The sequence below is a fragment of the Meleagris gallopavo genome, chromosome 19, assembly GCF_000146605.3.
Source record: "Meleagris gallopavo isolate NT-WF06-2002-E0010 breed Aviagen turkey brand Nicholas breeding stock chromosome 19, Turkey_5.1, whole genome shotgun sequence".
Classification (NCBI taxonomy): Eukaryota; Metazoa; Chordata; class Aves; order Galliformes; family Phasianidae; genus Meleagris; species Meleagris gallopavo.
Genome location: NC_015029.2, coordinates 1798492 through 1810531, shown reverse-complemented (window position 1 = coordinate 1810531; position 12040 = coordinate 1798492).

The window sequence follows — 12040 nt, the reverse complement described above, 5'->3', positions numbered from 1 at the left end:
GGTTTAGCAGGGCTGACCTGGTTGTGGAGTTGGGGCTGGGAGCACAGTGTGATCCACCATCCCACACTGCCTGCACGGCTCCCATCCCGCTGTGCCAGCACCGGGGCCAGGAGATGTTGGCTCAGGGGTGAATCTGCGCTTCCCTCCGATGCGTGCTCACTTTTACACTTTTCCCACAAAACAGCTGAACTGACAGTTTGCCTTCACAGTTGAAATACATTTAAGCAACACAAATCTCCTTATGCTTGGATGTTTGTACCCAAACCACTTTCGCCTCATTCAAGTAGCAGTTACACCTACCCCCCTACACATACCATATCCATCCACACGCAATCCTTCCCATCCATCACACCAGAACACACCCAGGCAGCCCACAGTCCCACTCAAGCATCACCTCAGTGACCACCACCCCCACTCCCAGCCTGAGCCGTCCATTGCAGCCCCGAGTCCTGCCTGACCTGGCACAGCACTGGGACCCCACAGAGCCCCCAGCCCCTCCAGTCCCAGGCACAGAGAAAAGCAGAAATAGAGAAACACCAGAAACCCCATCCACTCACCAATGTTCTTGTTCGAGTTTTCCTTTTCAATCCCACAGCCATCACCTGAGGCTAAAAGGAAATAAACCTGGGGGAAGGAAGGGGATGCAGCACATGCATGGCCTCGGGGAGCAGAAGCAGCAGAAGCAGCAGAGGCTGATTGCCAACAGGGCAGCTCCAATTTGCAGACTGCCAACCCTGGCAGTGGCGCAGGTGGCTCAGCACACACAGCTGCACCTGACTGAGTCAGTGGATGGATGCACGGGGGTCTCACCCAGCTCTTTCTGCAGCACTTTGCTGCAGGGAAGGAAAACCCACCCCAGGATGCAGAACGGTGGCACTTTATTTTCTTTTTACCCTCAGCATTTACTGTAGCAAAACCCCCACGCAAAGAGCTCTGAGCAGAGCTTCCAAAGAAGCAGACTGGTCCTATCTTATAATGCATGTTAGTTATGAGCAAGGGTGAGTGACACACAAGGCAAGCAGCAACCAGCCCACCACCACTCCTCACCCTGCTGCCCTCTCACCCATGCCCTGCATGGCAGCCTTGCTACATGATTCCAGGAGCTGGAACTTCAAGGTACAGAAGCTAACAGTGAAGCACTTGGCCTTGGCCACACGGCACCTACAGAGGTGCTGTGTTGTGCTCTGAGGCCATCAGTGCAGCTGGGAGAGGTTTCTTTGGCAAAAGCTTTGTTTTGTTTCTTACTGCTACAGGCTGCCTCTTTGCACAAACACGTTGGTTTTGGCACAAGCTGGCTCTGTGTCAGCCTGCAGCAGGGCAGCCGGGTGTGCTGAGTGCTTTGAGCACAGAACCTGCCCAGGCTGCAGCTCACCCTGCCCAAGTGAAAACAAGCAGCAAGAACCACTAAGAGCCTTAGTTTGGCATGGTTCAACCCATTTTGCAAGCAGATGCTTTTGAAAGGCAGTGCTGCTGTTCCCTATCAAAGTGCCTCCATCCGTGCTGGCTTTAATCCCACCAGCAAATGCAGTTGTTGTGAGTCTGCTTTTCCTCAACCCACCCCTGCCTCCCTCTGTGCCCATCCTGTGCCCCTGACCCAAACCCCACCTGCACGCTGCAGAGCTTGAAATGGAGCCTCTTCCACTGCCCACACCTGAAGCATCACCCCTGGATGCTGGAGGAGGTGCAGCCATTGAGTGCCCATGTGCTCACCTTCATTTAGCTGATCAGCAGCACCTTGCATTGCCAGCTGTGCCAGGATGGGAGCTGCACACACTAGGGGTCAAAGCAGGCTGCACCTCTGCTCCCTCTCTTCATTTGGTATCTGCAAAGTCATTGCACTGCCTCCTGCAAGGCTCTGCACTGAACTCCATTGCACCTCTGATTGCCTGCACAGTAACTGCAGGGGAGGCTGTCCCACTGCTTGGTGCTCCCAGAGCCATCACCCAGAGATCTCAGTGTCAGTGACCCAGGGGTGTGAAAAACCAGCACTCCTGGCACGAGCAGAGACAGCACTTCCTATGGAGGTCAGCAAAAGCAAACTCTTACGTTCACTCAGGGTTTCCATCTGCCAGGAACCTGGCTGGAGACCAGGCACTCGCTCTATTTGGTTGGAGCTGGCTCACATCACTGCTGAAGCTCAGGATGCCCCAAGGAGGCTCAGCATCTTTCCTCCCAGATGCAGAGGCAGAAAATCCCTCTCAGGCACCAGAGCGCTGAGCTGGCACCCCTGGGGACACACGGGACTTCTCCCTCTCCAGCAGCACCTGGTGGGTGGGCAGCACTGGGTTGTGCTCATCCTAGGAGAGGAAGGAAGGAAATGGCCCAGGGAACAAAAGTACTCCACCAAAACCAGAGAGATTCCTCATGTGCTTTGCTGCACATGGAAGGATGCAGCGAGAGCAGGATGGTGCCAGCACAGCACTGCCAGGGGTGGGATTTCCACCCAGAAATGTCCCTGTCAGCCCCACGGTGACACTGTGCACAGCAACCCGCAGCACACCCTGCAGCCCTCACCCAGCCAGCACAACATGGATGGACATCCGTATGGATGGATGGACAAACAGACACATGAATGGAGCTGTGTATGGATGGATGGACAAATGATGGAGCTGCATGCACATGTTCGTGGCCCCAGACTCCAGCTTTCCATGCAGACTTTTTTTTGTCTGCTTGGGCAGCTCAATCCCTCCAGGCACACACACTGTGCTCTCCTTCTGCTCTCCTCCTGCTGCCCTGAGCTGTGCTATTCCAGCTGCAGGGGTGCCAGAGGAGATGGCACCAACAAGGGATGCCCCTGCCTGCTCCTCAGTGCTGACAAGGTTCAGCATGGAAAGGCTCCACAATGGGGGGAAAATAAATGTCTTCTAGGAGCAACTCACGACAGTCCCTTTCCCAGCCAAGCAGCACTGCGGACACGATGAGTCTGGGCAGAGGCAGTGGGACAGGTTCCAGGGAATGGCTTTTGTCAACCAGAAGTGGTGCTGCGGATATCCCAAGGCTCTCTTTGTGCAGACCCCCCAGCAAACATTTCTCAGCATCAGCACCCATTGACTGTGGAGTTCTGAGCCCTCTCCCCAGGACCTTCAGAGCAGCTTTGTTTGTGCTGGGGCAGCAGAAGGCACTGCAAAGCCCCTGGTTCACAGAGCTCAAGGGATGTGGCACTGAAGTCTCCATCTCCTGGTTCTGTGCAACCACCCCCATTGCCAAACCTTTTCCATTTTCTGGCATGTGATAAACTTTAAAAAGCACCTCATTCCCCCCTGAGTCGTATCCCAAAGCAATGACGAGAGCACAGACCGCAACCCTTGCCGCTATTTTAAAGGTAATTCATGATGAGCAGCCCCAACTCTGTCACTGTGCTGCTGGAACAGGAAGAAACCTTTCGCAACGGCACCGAGCCAAGGAGCACCCAGCAAACACAGCAGGGCTGAGCTGGGCTTTGGCACGGTGGGCTCACATGGGCTGCGGCTGCACCCCATCGTCTCCCAAACAGGAAACCCATTTCTAAGTCACCAACCAAAAATGCGGGGCTGCGGCCATCGGTGCTGCTGGGCAAGCAAGTTCTGGCAGTGCCTGCTGCCCACAGACTGGATTGGGGCTGCCAGTTCCCCAGCCTGTGCCAGCAGCAGTTTTGCTCCCTCATGTGCAGCAGCGCGTTGCAAACCTCAGTGCAATGTGCCACACAAAGCACCATACGACGCAGAACAGTCGAACCTCAATGCAAACCTCAGCACTGCACTGCTGTGCTTTGCAAAGCCTGGCACGTGCTTTGGGGTTGGTGTCTGGTGGGAAGAAACCTTGGGTTTAATCCAAACGTTAAAGCTGGCTGCATCGTGGCTGGGCACCACCCCCTGTGCTCCACCTCCCTGTGCTCCAGGATATTTCTGTGGGTTTGGGTGCTTGAGCAACTCCTCATCCATGGCACCAGCACTCATGGGGCTTCAGTACTAAGAGGTAAACTAGGAGCTGCTGGAGTTGCATGGAGCTGGGATCTGTGTGCTCCCAGGCTGCACAGCCACCACAGCACTGCCTGTGGCTGTTCACTGATTGGCAGGATTCTCACTGAGGGTTCTCCTCTTAGGAGGAAGTTTTTCCCCCAGAGGGTGGTGAGGCACTGGAACAGGTTGCCCAAGGAGGCTGTGGATGCCCCATCCCTGCAGGCATTCAAGGCCAGGCTGGATGTGGCTCTGGGCAGCTGGTTGGTGACCTGCACACAGCAGGGGGTTGGAGCTGGATGAGCACTGTGGTCCTCTTCAACCCAGGCCATTCTAGGATTCTGTGATTCTATGATATAGGAGACCAACATTTGATGGGACGGACCATTTGCTGATCAGAACACTTCTGTGCTTCAGGGCTGAGTTGGGATTTAGAGCTGGGGAACCAACGTGGGTTGGCTTACATTGGGGTGGAGAAAATGGTGTCAGGGTCCTGAGACCTAAAAGAGGCAGAGGTCAGCAGTCTGAAAATACCAGCACCTTCACCTTTGCTCAAAGCTTGGAACAAATGCAGTCTGCCTTGCAAACTGAATGCCCTTCGGAAGTCGTCTTCCTTGTTCCTTCGTATCAGAAAGGAATAAGGATCACCTTGAAGCATCAAAAGCTTAAAGGCATTTTTCTCATAGCAAGTGAATACAGACCACAGTCTGAAAATTTCCCTAAGGACAAATGTCTGAAGTGGAGGTGGGGGTGGAGCACAGCACACAGCACATGAGGCCACACCTGGAGAGTGTGCCCAGCACTGGGCCCTCAGTACAACGGGCACAGCCACACTGGAGTGCAGATTTGTGGTGGTCCTTGGAGTAGGGCAGCGTTGGGCTGTTAAACATAGGATGAGATGCAGACACGTGCAAGGCTGCACACACACGTGGGTACCAAGAACCAGCCGTGGCTGAAATTGTGTTACTGACTGCCAGTTGGTTCACAGAATCACAGAATCACAGAATGGCCAGGGTTGAAAGAGATCTCAAGGATCACGAAGCTCCAACCCCCTCGCTGCATGCAGGGCCACCAACCTCCACATTTCATAGCAGCCCAGGCTGCCCAGGGCCACATCCAACCTGGCCTTGAACACCTCCAGGGATGGACGGGGATCCACAGCCTCTCTGGGCAGCTGTTCCAGCACCTCACCACTCTCTCTGTAAAGAATGTTAAAGCTACAAATGTGAACATTGACCTGAAAAAGCATTCAGCATCAAAATCATTCCAGTTATATTCCCTGCTGGAGCCAAAAGAGATTGTCCCGATGTGGGCCCTCCCCACCATTTGCTCACGTGGGTTTAAATACGAGCCTTCAGCTTTCTGCTGCACACTTTGGCAGATGTGAACAGGGACAGGCACAGCCCCAAACAAATGGCCCCTCAGTTTTGCACCAGCTCAGGAACACCAAAATGTTTCCTTCTGTAAGCAAGAGCCCAGAGCCAAGCAGCTCTCAGTGCCACCCACATACCTGTGCAGGGCAGGGCAGGAGCCCACCTGGGCTTTGCAATAGGATCCATCCAGCAGTGATGTTACTAACAGTGCCTTCCAGCTGGTCTCACAAGACCTGCTGCATGCACAAATTCAATTAAGCTGCAGGAAACCCTCTGCAAAGCAAGTGGGCAGGGGTCAGCCAAGGAATTATTTAGCAGAGAGAAAGCAGGCTGGAAAATGGAGTCTCCCAGTCGCTTCTTTAAAGTGCTTCTCCCTGTTGTCCTGCTTTTAGGGTCATCACAGCACCCTGCAGAAACCCCGGACAATGTCAAGGCTCTTGTGCCTGGTTTGGCTCATACAAAAAGAAAACCATGGGCACAATCTGCAGCTGTTGGCATTCTGCTGACAGAGGAAAGGCAGGAAAGGGAAGGGCAGTCAGATGCATTTTGGAGATGGAGAAGTGAAACGTGGATCTGACAGCCATGGAGCACATTTACAGCAAAGCTTAAATATAGAACCATAGAATCATGAAGGCTGGAGATGACATCAGAGATGCCCAAGTCCAGCCCCAACCCATCCTACAGATCTCAGTGCCACATCTCCATGGTTCTGAGCACCCCTGGTGATGGTGACTCCACCACTGGGCAGCCCATGCAACTGCATCACCACTGTTTTGGAGAAGAAATGTTTTCTAACACCCAACCCGAACCTCTCCTGGCACAGCTTCAGGCCACCGCCTCTGAATAAACCCAGAACACCCAAGCCTCTCCTCTCCCTGCATCTCTGGCTCCTTCTTTCCCATAATTTGCCTCCCTCTATGGACACAAACATGCTCAGAGGTGCAGCTGCACTGATCCAGCACAGCTCAGCTTTCCTGGCTGTCCTACAGAGGGGAATTGAGGCAGGGCACGAGGAGGGGCTGAAGCACATGGCACTGAAGTGATGTTCCAGCTCTGCCCGCTCTTTAGAACACTGTTTTTGCTCTTTGCTTCCCATTGGGAGTTTGGAGTTGCAGCAGTCAGAGCCTTCAACACTGCATCCTGCATGGATGAGAGCAGCCCCTGGCAGGAGTCTGGCCAGGCAACATACTGAAACAGAACAGAATCTGCAGTTAGTTTCCAAGATTTTCATCCTTCCCCCATTCTTCTCCCTGGAAGCCACCCAGAGCAGGGTGCAGGAAGTTCCTTGCTTTGTCATTTAGGGACAAGGGCAGATCCATGAGCAGCCACTCATACTTCCAACCCCAGGACTTTCCAACAGCTGCAGTCTGGGTTTCCTACCAGGCAGATGAAGCACCTTTCCCCATCCTCTGCCTCTACCCCTCACCTGTGGCTCCATGCCTACACCCCACACTTCTATCTGGAAAGAGCTGACATGTGGGAAGCAGGAGCCTGGCTGGGGCCCAGCAGCACCTGGGTTAGGATCACAGGGGCTGGGGAGATGGATGCTGATGTGCAGGGACAGGGGCAGGAGAATGCTGCTGGTGCTCAGGGCCTGCAACCTCCTTGGCTCAGCATTCCCATGCTGCTCCTGCCAGGAAAGAAGCAGCACAAAGCATTCATGGGCAGCAGCCTTCACTGGTGTTCTCCCACTTCATGACTTTAGGCATAAATTCTCTCTCTATTCCCTTTTCCCCTTAAGAGGGCTTTGCTGCTTCAGCATTCCCAAGAAATCCATGTAGGAAAGATGCAGCTCCTCTTTTCTGAGCCACCAATAAGTGAAGTTTTGATGAGCCCAGCCACCCCTTGGACAGAGGGATGAACCAGGGGAATGAGCACAGCTTTCTCAAGATCTTCTCCCAGATGGACCTGCAGATGAGCATCGGGTTGGTGCTGTGCTGTGCAGGAGGACCCGCAGCTGCTCTGTGTGTGCTGCAAAGCAAAGAGGACGGCACCGAGGAGCTGGGGTGGCAGCTCACACACCACAACTAACTGACAGGAGAAGATGAAATGAATGATGCTGTTACTCTCTGGCTCCAAAAGCCTCTGCATTTACAATCCCAGCATCCCCCACACTACAATTATCTGGCAGATCTGTTACAGCACGACTGGCACGTGGCCGACCGACTTCCCCCCTTCTGCTGCCAGACCTCACTGCCAGCAGCCAGCACAGCCCCCACAGCCCATCCCAAATCCCCACAGTGCTCAGCCCAGCTGGGGGAACGGCTCCTTGTTCAGGGATGGGGAGCAGCAGGGCTGGGAGGTGTCCTCGTGGCTGATGCATTTTCGGACACCTTTGGTCTCTCCTGGCTCTGTTGGATGGAGAAACGTGCAATTCAGTCACATTGTTCTGTTAGCTCAGGGCTGGATGTGGCCATCAGCTGTATGCTTACCTCAAAAACAACAGCAGGATTAGAGCTGAGCTGGATCCAGCGCCCAGCGTCGCTGCAGAGCAACCTGAGCATTTGTAGGGAAGGAACAGCAAGAAAAACAAAGCAAAGCCCACAAGCATCAAAAACAAATCCCTGGATTGCAGCCAGGCGTTCCCCTGCAGAAAGAACAAGGGAACAAACGTTTGTGCCACACGTTCAGCTCTGAAGCTGCTTTTAGCCCCACTGAGTCACCCCGTGTGCTGCCGGCAGCCCATGCAGCTCCCTGGGAAAGCCAAAGCAGTAAGCAGACATACAGGGTGGGATGAGAGACACCTGAACAAGGTGATTGAAAAGGAGTTTATTGGGAGGTAACGGGAGGAGACGTACAGGGATAAATCCAGTGTGTGATCAGCAGAGCAAGGCTGTCCGCTCCCGGGGTGCAGCAACTCAGACATCCGTCTGTCCCATTCAGATCTGTCTGTCCGGCTGGTGCTGGGAGCTTCGTCCTGCGCTGCCCTGCGAGTGAATGCTGACCTCTGCACACTGACTGCTCCCAGTGGGAGGGCAGCCACGTCCCCATAACCCTGGGGGGGCTGAATGCCAGGAAAGCAAAGCAGCCAGAAACGCCTCCCAGCATTTTTCCCCCAGCACCTTCTTTCTATTCATTGTTCTGTTTGCTGCAGATGTGCCTGCATTGTTGGGGTGGGCAGCGGACGCCTCGGGGAGCAGCCACAGCATCGCAGAGCTGAGGCATCTCTGCATGTTTGTTCTCTGAAATGAGCAGAAAATCCCCGACTGCTTCTGCCTCGGGACACACAGCGCTCGCTCCTCCTCACGTGGACAAAGCTCTGTCTGCTCCGAGAGCTGAGGTTCCGTCTCTGAGCTGTCTGCCCTGGGGCGGCACCAGCGGCCGTTCGTGCTGAGGAATGCCCGACCCACCCCAAGGTCCTTCCCTATCTGCTTCTGCATTACGCATCACCCAGCCTGAGTCAGGCTTGTAAACGGTTGGCAGAGAGGAAAACAGGCTGTGTTGGAGGCAGACGCGGCGTTCAGCAAACAAGGCAGCCAGCGCTGCCCTGAGCACGAGCTGCAGGAGCGCGGTGTTGGAATCCTGCAGCGCCCAGAGATGGCCCATTCTGCACACAGCTGCTGTGCAGGACATGAGAGCTGACTCTGCCTTCTTTAAAATCTAATTTTACACCTAAATCACAGACCCTAATAAAAGAGCAACGTGTATTCCTTTCCCTTCTATCTGCTCATTAGGAAGTCGCTCTTACTCTTGGCTCATCTGCTGGGAATGCTGCAAAGAAATCTAATTACAGGGCCATTGCACAAATGGCACCAGTACCCAGCACTTCCCCTCTTCCACCACAGAGCAACGGTGACAAAAAGCAGAAACACTGCACAGTGAGGTTGGTGGGGACCAGCAGAGCCAGGAGGGCTTTCAGTGCTGGGTGCCCTGCAGAGGACCAGACCACAACGCCTTCCCTCCCATTGGGCAACGGAGGCTCATTTGAAGGCTTCTCACGGTTGACCAAGGAGCAAATTCCATCCTTCCCCAAAGAAATCTGATCTCTGTCTACTCAAAGGGGAAGACAGAAGAGTCATCTTGCCATGTTGGGTGGCCAAAGCCTTGACTGGTGTGGCCGATGCTGGCCGGTGCACCTTGGGGCCACCATCCCTGCTCCATGTGGGCTGTGGGCTCCTTGGGGCCATCCCTGCTCCGTGGCTCCTTGGGGCCTCATGCCTTCCGGATGATCCGTCCTGGTTTCCTCCAGTCCCGGTGCCGCTCCCTGCGCACAGAGTGGACCAGCGGCCTGGCGAAGCTGGAATGGCTCTGCCTGGTGGTGCTGCTGGTAGGGAGCAAAGCAAGACGGTGTCAGTGGCTCCCTGCTCCTACGTGATTTGGGAATGTGGTCATGCTGGAGCAAGGCCTGCTGTCCCCGTGTCTGAGGTACCCGGAGAGACCGAGGGGTGACCCTTCCCATCATGGTGGCTGTGGGGCTGCCCCAGCGATGGGGCTGTTTGTGGGAAGCAGCTGCTCAATGGAGGTGCACACACAGGACCCCGTGAGCAGCTCCCAAGAGCCCTGAGGACTGTCCCCTCATACCAGGAGGACTGGTGAACACCAAGCCCTTCCAAACTCCCACTTCAAACCCTGTGAGTGCTTTTCCCTGCGGCAGCACCATACCGACCCAGCGCGTCCCCAGGGCTGCCTTCATTCCACCTCCTCACTCTCAGCCAAAGGCTGCTGAAGCTATCTCAAGGACTCCTAGCAGCATTGGCACAGGCTAAACACAGTGCCAGCAGAGCAGAGGGTGACGTGGGGCACAGCAGAGTGCCTGTGGGGATTTACACCAAAATTCATAGAGGGAACGCACATCCCCTCTTCTCCCGGCAGAAATGGGGTGCAGGAGTGACCTCTGGGGCCAGGGATTAGAAATCTCTCCTCTTTCTCACTGCTGCTCAGCATCACGCCTCCTGCAACCCCAACTGCCATCACCCTGCTATGCCCGCGGGTGGGGAGCAGAGGTGAGATGGGAACGGGGCAGCAGTGAGCTGCTTTGCTGCAGAGGGAAACAGCCAGGGAAGGGTTAGGAGAGGGAGGAAAAGCAGCTTTACAGCACAGCTTGTCACTGCTCGCTGTCCACAAAAGGAGGACGAGCCCTGAAATCCCTCCCTGCGCTGCGGGTACAGCCAAGAGGCAGCTTTGTCATGTCCTCATTAGCCTGCTGCTTTATAACTTCATTCCCTAATTGGTTTTTGAATTAATTACATTAAAGTAGCAAGCAGAGGAGATGGTGGGAGCTTCCCCATGCCAGTCAGCATGCATCTCTCTTGGTCTCAGCTCGGGTGCCTTCCTGCAACATCTGCATATCCTAAAATCCAACAGCCCTCAGCTCCCAGATGGCAGCAGCCCCTCACTCACATTGTTCAGCTCGGAAAAGGAGGGGACACCCTCAGGGTGCACAGCTCCTGCTGCCTGGTCCCAGCCCCAAAGCAGGCTGGGTTGGATGCCAGCTCCCAGGGCTTTGTGTTTTGGTGTGATACCATCATACAACACTATCCTGGCTGCTGAATGCAAGTTGTTTGCTGGCTGCTGGTACGTAAAATATTCATTAGGTTTTCTGCATCGCACCCTTTTTCCTACACTGGGCTACCTCAGATTGAGGCAAGTCATTCTCCAATGCCTCCCTCTGCTCTTCTTTGAGCTATTTCCCCACTGGAGGTGCCTGCACCCATGGCCGTGTTCCCAGGGCATGACTACCCAGAAAAAGGTGCACTTCAGCTTTGCTGGTCCAGGAATTTGGGCAGCAAATTCACCCCTGAGCTGCAGTTGAAAGGACAGGTGACCCAGCGCTACCAGTGGGATCCAGGACATCCCCCCCTGGAGCTCACTGCTGCTGGGACTGCTGCACAGCGAGGGATTAGGATTAATGGTGAGCTGTGAGCTCTGCTGATGGAGCATCAAACTGGGTCACAGGCATCAGACGGGCATGAAGCCATGGCATGTTGGTGCTGTGGCCTGAAACCTGCAGGGACTGAGTGAGTCCCAGGGTGCAGCCAACACAGAGCTGCCAAAGAGATTGTCCTTTACAGAACCCCAGTAACATTAAAACCACAATCATCCTGAACACTACATGGAGAGAGTGACCAACACATGAACGGTGTTTGCAGAAACATATCTGAATTTTAAGGGGAAGGAGGGTTTTCCTCTTACATCTTTATTTCTAGAGCCTGGTTGCATTGTTGGGCAGAGAACGAGAGGGGATCAGAGCGGTGGGTGGGAGGGGATGGGAGGCAGTGACACAAACTGTGACTGCCTGCAGAGCTTTGCGTCTCGTTGAGGAGTGCCCTGCCCTGCCCGGAGCGCTGCGCACAGCCTGCTGTCCCAGCTGTGCTGATTGGGAACATGCTGAGTTACACGCATTTCCAAGAAGAAAAAGCCCCAAATTGTGGGTATCTGTGTGTCAGACACAAGATGCATCCAGACAACAGAGGCTCAAAAGATTAACGGACCTAATCCTACCTCTGTGCATCAGCACACAGCAGATGACAGACACACACCTCTGTAGGGATGGGTGTGCACACAAAGGGCTCCCACCTGCACAGACCCGAGTCCTCCTCCCAAAGCACACGGCAGGAACTCACCTGGAGGACCAGACTGGCCCTGCCTGCTTCTTGGGCTTGGCGATCTGCTTCTGGTACTCCATCCAGCCGCTCACCAGCTCGTGGAGGATCATCACGTAGAGAAGGAAAATGAGAATCCTGGGATCCATTCGTGGCACTTCGGGATCTGCCTCATTGGGTACAGGTGGCA